This window comes from Cnephaeus nilssonii (genome assembly GCF_951640355.1).
Source record: "Cnephaeus nilssonii genome assembly, chromosome: 12".
In the NCBI taxonomy this organism is placed as follows: Eukaryota; Metazoa; Chordata; class Mammalia; order Chiroptera; family Vespertilionidae; genus Cnephaeus; species Cnephaeus nilssonii.
Genome location: NC_137083.1, coordinates 76,354,431 through 76,370,339, shown reverse-complemented (window position 1 = coordinate 76,370,339; position 15,909 = coordinate 76,354,431).

Genomic DNA, 15,909 nt, shown 5'->3' with positions numbered 1-15,909 from the left:
CTGTTCAGTCGAATTCCATATTAGGCTTTTATCATCCTATCTAATAAAAGAGGAATATGCAAATTGACCATCACTCCAACACACAAGATGGCCACCCTCATGTGGTCAAAGATGGCCGCCCCATGTGGACACAAGATGGCTGCCACAACATGGCAAGCAGGGGAGGGTAGTTGTGAATGAACAGGTCAGCAAAGGAGGGCTGTTGGGAGGGACCAGGTCTAAAAGGGAGGGCAGTTGGGGGCAATCAGGCTGGCAGGGGAGGGCAGTTTGGGGAGACTGGGCTGGTAAGGGAGGGCAGTTACGGGTGACTGGGCCAGCAGGGGAGGGCATTTGGGGGTGACCAGGCTGGCAAGGGAGGGCAGTTAGGGGTAATCAGGCCGGCAGGGGAGTAGTTAGGCATCAATCAGGCTGGCAGGGGAGTTGTTAGGGGTGATTAAGCTGGCAGGCAGACAGGTGAGAAGTTGGGAGCCAGAAGTCCTGAATTGTAAGAGGGAAGTCCAACTGCCCGTTTAGGCCAGGTGTGATCGGGCCAGGTGGGATCGGGCCTAAATGGGCAGTCGAACATCCCTCAAGGGGTTCCAGATTAGAGAGAGTGCAGGCTGGGCTGAGGGACACCCCCTCCCCCACACACAAATTTTGTGCACTGGGTCTCTAGTCCTATATAATAAAAAGCTAATATGCTTATTAGACTAAACAGCAGAACAACCTTCCAGATGAAGCCAGGGCTGCAAGGGCTGGCAGAGGCTGCAAGGGGCTGCGAGGGCTGAGCCCTTGAACAAATGTCATTCACTGGGCCTCTAGTATAGGATTTTTACAGATTCTTTATCAGATGTGTGATTTGTAAGTATTTCTCCCATTTTCCCTTATTGCTTAAGATACATTTTGCAAATTATTTTTCATTTTTCTAATATATATTGTCTTTTTACAAGATAGTAATTTTATTTACTTTATTTTTATTTTGATAAATTTATTGGGATGACATCTATACTAATAAGAGGGTAATATGCTAATTAGACCAGATAGACTAGACACCTTCCAGACAAAGCCACGGTAGCTGCGAGGCCCGGTTGCCTCCTGCAGAGGGAGGTCATACTGCGGTTTAGGCCTGCTCCCCAGCTGTCAGTAGGACATCCCCTGAGGGCTCCCAGACTGTGAGAAGGGGCGGACTGGGCTGAGGGACCCCCCAGTGCATGAATTTTCATGCACAGGGCCTCTAATCCTACCTAATAAAAGAGTAATATGCAAATTAACCGCACCTTTGCTACGTCCAAGCCACTCCAACCAGCCAACCAGAGAGAGTATGCAAATTAACCCAACAAAGATGGCGGTTAATTTGCATACATATCTGGGTCCGGGGAACCTCCTCGGCGCCCAGGTCACTCCCAGCCGGCCAGGCAGAGGCTTTAGGCTTGGGAAGGGGCAGAACCTGCCATAGGAGGGGCGGGGGTCCCCTTCCCAAGGCTAAAGCCTGGGGCGGAGGATTTAGGCGTGGGAAGGGGCCGAGCCTGTGATGGGAGTGGGGGGTGGGGGTGGGGGGAACCACTTCCCAAGCCTAAACCTGAGGCAGAGGCTTTAGGCTTGGGAAGGGGCCAAGCCTGCGATCGGAGGTTCCGGGAGGGGGGAACTCCTTCCCAAGCCTAAACCTGGGGCGGAGGCTTTAGGCTTGGGATTGGGCCAAGCCTTTGATTGGAAGTGGGGAGCGGGGGAAACCCCTTCCCAAGCCTAAAGCCTGGGGTGGAGTCTTTAGGCTTAGGAAGGGGCCAAGCCTATTATCGGAGGTGCAGGGGGTGGGGAGGGACCCCTTCCCAAGTTTAAAGCCTGGGGCGGAGGCTTTAGTCTTGGGAAGGGGCCGAGCCTGCGATTGGAGGGTCCGGGCAAGGGGTGGGGGGGGAGATCACTTCCCAAGCCTAAACCTGGGGCAGAGGCTTTAGGCTTAGGAAGGGGCCGAGCCTATGATCAGAGGTGGGGGAGGGACCCCTTCCCAAGCATAAACCCTGGGGAGGAGGCTTTTGGCTTGGGAAGGGGCTGAGCTTGGGATCAGAGGGAAGGGAAAAAAATCAATGGAAACATATCCTCAGGTGAGGATAAAAAGAAAAATAAAGAAATGTCATATTCTATGAAAGACACATGTTGAAAATGCTTAAAGAAAGTTGTCATTTTTTCATGGTGAAGGGACAGGAGTCTGTGTTGATGAAAACACCTTGGCGGCTGCAGTGACTGGCAGTGGCTGCACCCATCGGGTGCCTTCCCCTGATCAGCCCGGTCGCCTCAAACAAAGGGAGGCCAGACTGCAGCTTAGGTGCGCTCCCAATGGGGAGTGGGCTTAAGCCATTTATCCCCTGATGGCTCCCACTATGTGACAGGGGGCAGGCTGGGCTGAGGGACCCCTCCCCAGTGCACGAATTTTGTGCACCAGGCCCCTAGTTGGTTAATAAAAGCAAAAAGGTTTTAACTGTACAATTCTATAATACATGATCTGAATATTATGTTGTAAGTTCACCAGGCAAATTCAAGTCTTCTTTCATCACCATATATTTGAACCCCTTTACCTTTTTCCATATCTTCCCAGATCTCTTCCTCTCTGGTAACCACCATACTGTTGTCTGTGTGTATGAGGTTTTTTTTGTGTGTTTCTTGTTTTTTCTTTTGTTGCATTCTGTTTTATATCCTACATACATGTGAAATTATATAGCTGTTATCCTTTTCTATCTGACTTATTTCACTTAGCATGAAACTCTCAAGATCCATCCATTTTGTAGCTGATGGAAATATTTCATATTTTTTTAGTGTTGAGTAGTATTCCATTGTATATATGTACTACATCTTTATCAATCACCCATCAGAGAGCACTTAGGTTGCTTCCATATCTTGGCTATACCATGAATAATGCTGCAACGAACATATATGTTTTTAAAATTTGGGGGTAGATACCCAGAAAAGGAATTGCTGGGTCTCAAGGTAGTTCTATTCTTAATAGAACAGAACCTCCATACTGTTTTCTATAGTGGCTGTGCCAGTGTAAATTCCCACCAGCTGTGTATTAGGGTTCCTTTTCTTTCCTCCACAATCTCCAATACTTGTTATTCCTTTTCTTATTGATAATAGCCATTCTATCAGGTGTGAGGTAGTATCTTATTGTGGTTTTGATTTGCATTTCCCTCATAGTTAGTGAAGTTGAGAATATTTTCAATTATCTGCTGGCCATTTGGACGTCTTCTTGAGAGAAGTGTCTGTTCTGGCATTGGCCCATTTTAAAAATTGAATTGTTTGATTTTTTTGTTATTGTTGGGTTGTTTATGTTCTTTACATATTTTTGATATTAACCCATTATCAGAGGTGTTGTTGCAAATATCTCATTTGTTTGCTTGTCTTTCTGTTTTGTGATGGGTTTTTTGGCTATTGCAGAATCTCTTTTAGTTTGATATAATCTCGTTTATTTATTTCCCTTGCTTTTTGGGTCAAATTTATAAAATCATCTCTAAGACCAAGGCTATAAGTTTGGTACTATGTTTTCTACATGTTTATTGTTTAAGGTCTCATATTTAGGCCTTTGATTCTTTTTGAGTTAATTTTTATAAATGGTGATAAATAGCAGTCTAGGCTAGTTTCATTCTTTTGCATGTGCCTTTCTAGTTTTGCTAGCACAATTTATTGAAGAGGCTTTCTTTTTTCCACAATATGTTTTTGGATCCTTTTTTGAAAATTATTTGCCCTTATAGATATGTGGGTTTATTTCTGATCCCTCTATTCTTAATCAGTGTGTCTGCCTTTCTGCCAATAAACTACTTTGTTTATTGTTACTTCGCAGTATAATTTGAAGTCAGAGAATGTGATACCTCTGATTTTATTCTTTTTTTCTCAGTATTGCTTTGGCTATTTGGGTTTTTTTGTGTAGTTTCATGCAAATTTGATGACTTTTTGTTGTACTTCTTTTAAAAATGTCATTGGAGTTTGATGGGGATTTCATTATATCTGTATATTGCTTTGGGTAATATGAATACTTTGTTTTCTTATGGCTGACTAATTCTCTCTCTCTCTCTATATATATATATATATATATATATATACATATATAATCAGAATTTCTTTATCTATTCATCCATATGTTTCTATGTCTTGGCTATTGCAAATAATGCTGAAATTAATCAGGAATGCAGATATATTTTCAGATAAATGTTCTTGTTTTATTCAGCTAAATATCCATTAGTAGAATTGTTGAATCATATATATGTCATATGGTAGTTATATTTTTAAAGAACTAACATACTGTTTTTTTTACAGTAGCTGAACCAATTTACATTCCCACTAACATTGCATATGGTTTCTCTTTTCTTCTCATTCTCGCCAACACATGTTATTTTTTTTAACATTATTTACTGAATTGAGCAGTCTATATTTCCTCCCTTCTGGGTTTTAACAATATCCCAAGTACTGGAATTTATTAGATCTAAGAATTCCTGACAATAATACTTGTGATCATTTTTCTCAGTAGTATACTATACATTAAAAGTTCACATAATGCATGGTTAGTTACAGACTCATAAATCAAGTTTAAAGAAATGATAGGTAACAAACACAGTAAAAAAAATTAAGTGTACTGCATTACCACAACCCAAACACACTAAAGGTGAACCTTAGCGTCTACCCATGTATCTGTCGAGTTCCTTTTCTGTATGTGATAGATTCATGCATGGGCACACACACACTCCCGACTGCTATGACATGAAGGTTCACAGGTGCAACACTTGAAAACTGCAGGAGTCATATTCCAAAAGTTCCACAAAGCCACCGATTCTGGTCTCCTGTGGAAGTACCATCCCGCACCCTCACTGTCCTTACAGTCCTCCTTCTAAATTCCATCCCCGGGGCAAGTCCTTGGTTCATCATTGGGAGAATCTGATCTTGAAATCTTTAATAGTCTTGGCCATCATTGGTGCAATCTGCTCCCAGGCTTCTTGCTGGGTCTGACCACCTGTGTCATTCATAAGTCGGCTTCCCAGGGCCATAGCTACTGTTACTGCTAGAGGAGCACGGATGCTTGTTGTGGGGTATGGGGGTGGCATGACCTTGACTTCTCCTCTTACAAATGAGGGGGAAAAGATGGCCATTGTTTGTCAGCCCTCGGGCCTATTGGCACTGATCTTCAGTGTTAGCGCTTGCAACCACTGCTCTCTGGCAACCTGAAGCCTCATGTGCATCTCCCACCATGACGCATGTTCTTCTGAACTTTCTAAAAGTTGCGGTGACAACGCATCTTCCATAATTGATCTGTTTCTTCAGCTAGTGCACCAGTGTATTTCTGTAGGCAATGTAGCTGATCAGGTGTATAACTCTCCAAATGGGTTCGAGAACAGAATATGTGACTCCTCCCACTTGAAAGAGTAAGTAGTCATTGTTTCTAAGGACCTGGATACACTGCTGGAGCAAGGTCATCATTTTGCAAGGACAGGCCCACATGGAACCAGAGAACACACCCATCCTAGAGTTTGCTCTGAGTCCTATAAACCTGGCTTTTTCCTCTTCCTGAGGTGAAGGCAGTGCTCTTTGCTTTGGTTGGAAGGAGGACACCGATTCAAAGGCAGGAAGCAGATGGTAAGTGCTGCCTTAACTACTTGGCTGGACCCTGAATGACCAGAGGTCTGGCAACATGGGTGACACATCAGGGGGGACTTTTTCAGCTTGGCCCCTTCTGCTTCAGATGGCTATGGCTTCTCTGACTTGCCTCCATTTTCTACTTTTTTTTTTTTTTTTTACCATAGCCATTCTAACAGATGTGAAATTGCTATCTCACTGTATCACTCACCCAAGGATATTTCTATTGATTTTAGAGAGGGAGAGGGAGAGAGACAGAAAGAGAAACATTGATGAGACAGATAAAGAGCAATCAGTTGCCTTCCTCCTGCACACACCCTGAACGGGAATCTAGCCTGAAACCTAGGCATGAGCACTGACCTGGGATCAAAGCCTCAGGCTTCCAGTGTACATGATGATGCTCCAACCAAAGAGCCACCTGGGCAGGGCTCCCTGTGGTGTTGATTTGTATTTGCCTGGTGATTAGTGGTGGTGAACATCTTTTCATGTACCTGTTGGCCATCTGTAGGTTTTCTTTGGAAAAATGTCTATTCAGTTCTTCTGACCATTTTTTAAATTAAACTTGCTTATGCTCTCTTTTTTTGCAATTGATTTGTATGATTTCTTTGTGAATTTTGATATTAGTTTATTATCAAACTAGTAGCCCATTTTCAGGAAGAATCCTGCAAGCGGTCGCTTCGGCCACATGCACTGCCACTGCCGCCAGCCCCACTCCGCCCCGCCCGGGCTTTCCCTCTGGCAGCCACCTTGCTTTCTGCTTTTCCTCCCTCTTCCTTCTAAGTTGTCTTCAGTCTTCACTCCTCCCTCCCTCAGCGTATGCAAATTAACCGCCATCTTTATTGGGTAATTTGCATACTCGCCCTGATTGGCATGTGGGCGTGGCTTGAGTGTAGCGAAGGTGTGGTCAATTTGCATATTACTATTTTATTAGGTAGGATATATGATTTCAAATATTTTCTCCCATTCAGTAGGTTGCCTTTTCATTTTGTTGATAGTTTATCTTGCTATGTAGAATCTTTTTAGCTTGATGTTGTCTCATTTATTCATTTGCTTTCGTTTCTATTTTTAGATTCAAAGCATTATCACCAAGCCCTGGGTCAGGGAGCTTACCGCCTATGCTTTCATGTAAGTGTTTCATGGTCAGGTTTTAGGTTCTTCAAGTTTTTAATCCATTTGACTTAATTTTTGCATATGGTGTAAGGCAGTGGTCAACTTTTTTCCTTTTGCATGTGACTGTGTAACCAACCCCACCATTCTTTTCACATTATGTCTAAAAACGATGAGCTGTTCAGTAATATGTTACTGTTTATAAACAGCCTCTTAGCTTAAGAACTGTCTAAAATAAGGCCAAAACCAGCAGTCTCTGACCTTTAGACATTAAGGTCAGAGTCATCTGGGATTTTTGCTGACCTTCAACATGTTATCTGAACAAACCACATTGGCTTGCACTTAGTCCCCTTATCAGAGATCTCTGAACTCCCTTCATTAGATTTCTTTGTTCTGTTTTATTTTCTTCATCCTTACAAAACGCCCTGCCCATGTTCAGTTGTTAGGATGGTCTTTGTAATGAGAGTTGCCTGTCCTCTCAAGCAACTGGCTCTTGAATAAGTCTACTTTCCTGCCATCAGCCTCTGTCTCTTGATTATTGGCTTTCAAGCAGCAGGCAGCCAAACCTGGGTCTGGTATCAGAATTAGTGCACCAGCCTGGAAGTCTTGGACCCCGACAAGTCTAGCCCTTTTCAGTCCACATGCTGCGTGGGGCAGGCCATCCCCACATCAGAGACTCCAAGAACTTCCCAGCAGCTGCCTAGAGTTTCTTATCTCTAGGACTCTCACTGTTCACCCACTTACAGCATCAGCTGCCTGCAAAAATATTATTGGTGGAATAAATTGGTCATTAAGGAAGTGGATGGGCTCCAAGCCTGGTTAAGTTGAACAGGTGTGCACACCTGCAATCCTCTATCTCCTCCATTTGGGCTGTGTGACAGTTGGACCTTGTAAAGGTCATTCGTATACTTGGTTTGCATGAGATAAGATTATAAGACTAGTGTCTCACACCCTCCTTCTGGAGGATTTCGCTTGAAAGTACTCATTTTGAAGCATCCATCTTATATAAAAACTATTGTTTGAAATTTTAACCCTGCTATTTGGCTTCTTTAAATGCTTGCTTGCTTAAATAATAAGGAAAGTAAGACTACTCCCACTTCAGAGAGTCCATTAAACCTTCCCCGAACAAAATTATCAGTGTTGGCACCAGGCCAGGCCTTTGGTTGAGGTCTCAAGGCCTCAGCACATAGGGGCTCTTTAAGAACTTGCAAAAGGGGCCAGAAACACCCCATATTTTGGAGACAAAAAAGGCAAAAACATATGATTAGGGAAAATTCCTCCATGTTGGGGCCCAGTATTTAAGACATTTTCCTCTGGACCCATGCATAATAAAATGTGACTTCAAACTCTCCAAGCATTGCTTGATTTATTCCGGTTCTCTGTAACATTATTTATTCCCTGACCGGGAAAACCAACCCATGCTTGGGTTTTTAGCCTCTGGTGAGTTGACAGGGTTTGGGGCCCGGTGGCGCTGGACAGGCTTCTAGGAGGCACTGCTCTGCTGAATTAGCAGAATTAAACCTGGGGACTCTGGGCGCTCCCGGACCTCAGCCCAGGACCTGGCTGACATCTGGAGAGAGCAGATGGACACTTCTGGACCTATCAACAGAATCGGTAAGGTAGGGGCCCCATGAGTTCAGCCCACCCCAAGTGAGTGGAAGGCGGAGCTTGATCACCTCCCCTGAAGCCATACGGCTTCCTCAGGCAAATTAATCAGGAATCAGGAATTGGGTGGATTATTTAAACTCTGGGTAAATATCTGGTAAAAGTAAAAAACTTGGACTAGCTAGTATATAAATGTAGGAATCTGGAGGTGAATGAATTCAGATTCGATTAAGGAATGATGAGTTCACTCTGCTGTTTGTTTGATTGTGACTAGGCAATTTGCTACCCAGAAGGGGGACTGGACGCAGTCCTAACTCCTCTGGTAGGTTCTCACCAAGACAATGGTTGAGAATTCTGTTCTGGGGCATGGGTGCCGGGAGTGCCCCCATGCCCATCTGGTGAGTTGGGCATTGTTTTGTTTATCTGCTCAGCTCCAGTTTGGGCTAGTCTACTAAGAGTTTGTGAGTATAGAGGTTTGTCTGTCTTGGCATAATTATCTGTTCATTAACTGGTCTGTGTGAAGCAAAATCTACGTTGTGCCTTCTGGCTGTACACATGAGATTATTTGTTATCTCTTTCTATTGTTTAAAGATAGGGCTGATCTGCTGTGATGGAATGCAAAAGTCTTTAGCAACTGCTGAGATTTCTTTTTCTCAGTCTTTTGCTCTCTGTCAGAGAGGGAATCAGCCCACTTAGCAAATAAAAATTTCTCTCTATGTTTGTATAAGTAAGGGTTTCAGTTTTCTCTGATTTGTAAATTTTCTATATTAAATTGAAATTTTGAAGTTCTAGGCTTAATTTAAAGGTATAAATTTGTGACATTTTGAAGAACAAAAAACTTTTATTTATGGCTTTCTTATCTCTTTTGGTGGTCGGAGACTTCCAGGGGCAGGGCTTACAGCTCCGCAGAGTGGAGAGATTTACAGGCCCTGTCCCTGCCTGTGACATCATAGTCCAACGTGAGCCACCTGAGGCGGAACTAAGGCTAAAGTTATTATTAACTGTCTATAGACCCTGTTAACCCTGATTGTGTGTCTTGTGAGGTCTGTTGTCTCCATGGTTGTGTGTTTGGTTTGACTTGCTATTTTCAGTTATTTATTAGGATCCTCATAGAGGACATAACCTGGTCTTTCCCTTCCTATCTCATCCCGATTCTGATAACATCTGTAACTGGATTAAAGATCTTTTCTTTCAAGAGGCCATCCAGGCTACAGTTCACAAGAAATCTCGCTACACACCCTTATCTTCATCTGCTATCTTTCCAGGCCGACTAAGACTCATTTTTCTCCACAGGTCAAACCTCAGCCTTCAAAAGGGAGGACTACTACAGCGGTAGTCTGTAGTTTTCTCTGAAACTCCCACTGTTTCTATTTCTCCCCTCTGTAGAAATTGTCTTCCTCTGACTCACAATTGGAATGGGAGACAAGCAACTGGACTGGGGGACAGCAATGAGGGCCAGGGGGGAGTGGTCAGAGAAATCAAGAGTGGTAAAGGAGGAGGATTTAAGATCCTCTAGGGTAGTGGTTCTCAACCTTTTTAATGCCGCGACCCTTTAATACAGTTCCTCATGTTGTGGTGACCTCCAACCATAAAATTATTTTCGTTGCTACTTCATAATTGTAATTTTGCTACTGTTATGAATCATAATATAAATATCTGTGTTATCTGATGGTCTTAGGCTCTACAGTAGCGGTTCTCAACCTTTGGGTCTTGAGATTCTCCAAGAGAGGAGTCTGACTGAGGGATGGCAGAGACCCTGTTGGGTTGGAAGAACCTAAGGCTGCATGTTAAACTTATAAATTACAACTTTCTAGGCAGATGTCCAAGCCCAGTTATATAGGGGTTAAGCTGCCTGTTTTCAGCAAAACAAATTTCTCCCGTGCCAGAATAAATTTTAGGGAAATTAGGCAGGCTGTGTTTGTGGCTAGAAAGAAGAATGGGCCACCATGCACAGCCCTGAAAGTGACCTGCAGAAAACTGTATAATAGACTTAGATGATACCTGCGTCTTCATGGACATGACTCCAGAAAGACAAGGACAATTTTGCTTTGTGTGGGAAGGTTAAGAATAGACTTTAGTCACCTCCCTATTTGTATAGCCCTACCATGTGTCATATATGGTAGCAGAAGATTTGGCTACCTAAGGTGGCCACAGTGCCTATATTATACTTCATTGTGTTAATAATATTGCATTAACCTTAAAGATTTGAATGCAGTTTCCAAAATGACAGGTGCCCAAATAAGCAAGGAAAATACCATCTGGTTTTGGTCTCTATTAAAAGAAAGTTGGCAGCCTGTATACTGTATTGCAGGCCTGTGTGACCATGCCCATGTCAGGGGTAGCACAAACCTCAGCTTTAAGAAACTGGGGAAGGCCTGTTTGGAACATAGGGAAGTAGTGAGTTCCAACCTTTTGCACAGGAATTACAGACCCCATGAGGTCCTGTGACATGTGAGACCCTATAAAGCAATAAAGCTCCCTTAGTCCTTTCTGAGAGGTCATGTCACCCCTCCAGAGAAATTTTAAGGACAAGTCAAGTAGGGGGAACTCTACTACAGGTACAACTGTAACTATCTATTTGAATATAGACACATTTTGAATTTCTTCTTGCCATTTAAAGACAGTTACATTACTCTGAAGAATCCATAGAAAGGACTGACAAGGAAAATCAGAAGATCCTAAAGCAGGTCAGTATATTTTTTCTCCTTATATAATTCCTCCAAAATTTGGCAATTCTTCATAAATAAATCATGGCAATACATTTCTTTGCATAAATTCAATAAGACTGGTTTCTAATAGTGGTTTTATTGACAGAAACTTTGACTGGAGTATCATGTTTTAAGGAGCCCTCTCTGAACTCTGAGGACTTGAAGCCAATAAGAGTGCCATGAAGAAAGGCTGGTATCCTGCTTGGGAGACCTGAAAATAGATGGCGCTGGAGCATCAGGCCCATACCCTACCATCACTGGCAGTTGGTCAGAGTAAAAGGGGAGCAATAAGGACGAGTCTGCATCCCTGCAGAACCCTCATGCACTCTAGGCCGTGATGAGTAGGAGGGCTACTGAGATGGGCCTTAAAACCTAGGGCATGTGCCCAGGTGGAGTCGCTGCAGGTGAGGGATTCACCTAATTCAGCAGATACTACAAGCAGGCTAGACAGCAGTTGGATGGCTTGGCTTCTTGGCCCTATGGGGCACACTAAGATTCAATCATGAAATTCCGGCAAAGGTAGTCAGTTACCATTCTTATTGTGTTTATGCAAACAATCAGGCCAAATTAAATACAATAGGTAAATTGGTCTTGATCTGGCTCTTTGGATAAACATAGAGGTAATTTTGAGGAGAAAAATTCTATTTCAATAGAGATTATTAAAATTGAAATGTTTTCTTTCCCTTCCACCGGACCATTTGTTACAGTTTGTCTCTGCCAGGCCCACCTCCTTCTGTGCCCAGGCCTGATCATCCCTCTGACCGACAGCAAGGATCTCTTGGCTCTGAGATAAAACTCCATCCCTTTTCAGCACAAAGCAGCTACATAAGAAATTCAACATCCATTTTCCCTAAAAGATTTCAGAGCCAGGATCCATGAGGTAATATATTAGGCAGTTAGACAGACATGAGTAGAGCAAGGAAGATGGGCCAACTAGCATTATCAGATGTAACTAATTTTTTCCACCTCTATGTGTGTAAGACAAGGGGCATAGCCAAAGAGGTATTCACCCAAAGCCTCAGCCCCTAGAAAAGGTTGGTAGCCTATTTGTCCAAAAGACTTGACCCCTTTGAATTTGGGTGACCTACTTGCCTCCAGGCGGTACCAGCCACAGCTATGCTTATTGAAAAACCAAATAAGTTAACCCTAGGGCAGGAACTAATCTTAATTGCCCCACATGAGGTTGAGGCTTTAGTCCAGGACACACTAGAGTGCTGGATGTGAAACACTCGAGTTACCTAGTTTCAGGCTCTCTGGTGGACAAAAGAAAAATCAGTAACAATTTATACTTATAGCAGGTACGTGTTTACAATGGCTCACAGACATAGTGCTATTTACAAGGTAAGGGGTCTCCACAGAAGCAAGAGAGAACCAGGCCACAGATGAGGCTGCCTGGTAGGCTGCCCTAAAACCAAGATTCTACTGACTCTTTTAGATCCTGACCTACCCAATCTAGAAAAGCTGAAATCCATAACCAATCTTTACTCAAGTTCTTACAGGCTTTACAGTCTACCCAGGAATCAATCCAGAAGCATGTGCGAGATGCTCTGCCTGTACCAGCTTCTGATCTGGTTCATCCCTTCCACCCTGGTGAGTCTGTTTTGGTAAAGAAATTTGCCACCCAAGGACTGACTCCTACCTGGAAAGGACCAACTCCAAGGCAGTCAAGGTCAATGGAATTCCAACGTGGCTTCATCACACCTGGATTAAAACAGCCCAAGAAAAGTAGAGAGTCCAGGGCTTTTTGGAGTCTCTAAAGATTAGTCCTTGCCCTCATTCTGGGCCCTTATGTTATAAGCAGGCCCACTAACTTTATTAGGCAGAAAATTTAAATTATAGTCTTCTGGGGTAAATATAACTCCCTCCTTGACAAAGACCAAGAGTCAATGATTTGACTCATGTACATAAAACCAGTGGGGAATGAAGCATCCATCTTATATAAAAACTGCTGTTTGAAATTTTAACCCTGCTATTTGGCTTCTGTAAATGCTTGCTTGCTTAAATAATAAGGAAAATAAGACTACTCCCACTTCAGAGAGGCCATTAAACCTTCCCCAGACAAAATTATCAGTGCTGGCACCAGGCCAGGCCTTTGGTTGAGGTCTCAAGGCCCCAGCAGATAGAGGCTCTTTAAGAACTTGCAAAAGGGGCCAGAAACACCCCATATTGGGGAGACAAAGAAGGTAAAAATATATAAATAGGGAAAATTCCTCCATGTTGGGACCCAGAATTTGAGAGACATTTTCCTCTGGACCCGCACGTAATAAAGTGTGACTCCAAACTCTCCGAGCAATGCTTGACTTATTCCGGTTCTCTGTAACAATTTGTTTGAGTTTTATGTTTGTTTCGAACTTTGTTTCTGTTTTAAAATGGGTGGTTAAGCTCAGTTCCACCAGAAAGTCCACTAGGCCTTTTATAGCTGACTGATCAACTTAGAGCTATAAGCCAATGGCTAATTGGAATTGTTTTGTCAAAGGTCTGGTAAATGGGATAGATTTTTTTTTATTCATAAGCTTTCATGTTATTACATAATAAATATTCTATTCAAAAAGGATATATGTTGATGATTCAAAGAGGGGAAAGTATCTCACTTGCCTCTCAAACAGTAAAACTCTGAAAGAAGAAAAAAATATTAAAATGACTCTTTCAAACACCCTAATTCCTCCTCCTGGATTCCTGGGAGCTCTGAGGTCCCCGGAACAATGGGAGAATTAATGCCACCACCAAACCTGTGCAGACTGTGAGGCAGGAGGGTGACTGCACCTCTTCAATGTGAAGGAAAAAACTGGCACTTTAAAAAACTCAAGTGGCTGACATCATACATGCCTGTTATTAGAATTAGCAAGGCAGAGTCCTGAAATGTTGTCAAGGACAATGAAAAATCTTGTCTTCTCTACAATTTGTTAACATAAAAAAACCCATTGAAACATGTAAAGAATTTTTGTGAGTTTATTTGAGACAAACTGTGGACATATGCCTGGAAGCAGAACCTTAAGGAATTGACATAATGCTCCCAGAATGGCGGGTTACATTTGTATTTATACATTGCCATTAAAGGAAGGACATAGATGGGTTACATAAAATTCATTGGTGATAGATTAAGAAGGTGGGATAAAGCAAAATGGAGGAAACTCCTGGGATTGGATAAAAAGTAAAATGATGGACACATACTTAATTGCCTGCAGGGACAATCCTACCTAATAAAAGAGAAATATGCAAATTTACCGCACCTTTGTCATGCCCAAGCCACACTCACCAGCCAATCAGGGCGAGTATGCAAATTAACCCAACCAAGATGGTGGTTAATTTGCATACATACCTGGGTCTGGGGAACCTCCTCGGCACCCAGGTCACTCCCAGTCGGCCATCAGGTAGAGGCTTTAGGCTTGGGAAGGGGCCGAGCTTGCCATCGGAGGGGCGGGGGTCCCCTTCACAAGCCTAAAGCCTGGGCGGAGGCTTTAAGCATGGGAAGGGGCCGAGCCTGCAATTGGAGGAACGGGGGTCCCCTTCCCAAGCCTAAAGCCTGGGGCGGAGGCTTTAGGCGTGGGAAGGGGCCGAGGCTGTGATGGGAGGGGTAGGGGAGGGTGGGGGAACCACTTCCCAAGCATAAACCTGGGGCAGAGGCTTTAGGCTTGGGAAGGGGCCGAGCCTGAGATCGGAGGTTCCGGGCGGTGGGGGGGAACTCCTTCCCAAGCCTAAACCTGGGGTGGAGGCTTTAGGCTTGGGAAGGGGCCGAGCCTGCCATCAGAGATGGGGGGGGGGGGAGAACCCCTTCCGGGCGGGTAGAACCCCTTCACAAGCCTAAACCTAGGGCAGAGGCTTTAGGCTTGGGAAGGGGACAAGTCTATTATCGGAGGTGCAGGGGGGTGGGGACCCCTTCCCAAGCATAAAGCCTGGGGCAGAGGCTTTAGGCTTGGGGAAGTGCTGTGGGGAGCCCCTTAACAAGCCTAAACTTGGGGCAGAGACTTTAGGCTTGAGTAGGGGCTGAGCCTGTTATCTGAGGTTCTGGGGGAGGTGTGGATGACCCCTTCCCAAGCCTAAAGCCTGGGATGGAGGCTTTAGGCTTGGGGAGGTGCTGGGGGGAACCCCTTCCCAAGTCTAAAGCCTGGGGTGTGGGCTTTAGGCTTAAGAAGGGGCAGAGTCTGAGATCGGAGGTGGGGGGGGGGTGACCCGTTCCCAATTTAGGCTTGGGCAGGGGACGAGCCTGGGATCGGAGGGAAGGGGAAAAAAAATCAATGGAAACATATCCTCAGGTGAGGATAAAAAGAAAAATAAAGAAATGTCATAGTCTATGAAAGACACATGTTGAAAATGCTTAAAGAAAGTTGTCATTTTTTCATGGTGAAGGGATAGGAGTCTGTGTTGATGAAAACACCTTGGCGGCTGCAGTGACTGGCAGTGGCTGCACCCATCGGGTGCCTTCCCCTGATCAGCCCGGTCGCCTCAAACAAAGGGAGGCCAGACTGCAGCTTAGGTGCGCTCCCAATGGGGAGTGGGCTTAAACCATTTATCCCCTGATGGCTCCCACTATGTGACAGGGGGCAGGCTGGGCTGAGGGACCCCTCCCCAGTGCACGAATTTCATGCACTGCGTCCCTAGTTAACATGATAATGAAGGAATTTGTGGTATCTGTCCTGGGGCCCACCACATTTGGTTGTGCCCCAGGGGCTCCAGAAAAAGGGAAGTTACAAGTTACCCAGACATTTCAATGGTATGTTATCATAGATGCAAAAAGACAGATAGGCTCAGTCAAGGTAAAGGTTTACCTTGTCAGTGAAGATAGTGGCCTAGGACGTAACTGCCCACCATAACTGCTTTTAGTTAAAGTTTAATTTCAGAACATCCTTTGTGGTTCCTTTAGGTCTCTAAGACTGCTATGCAGGCCACCCCTGAGCTT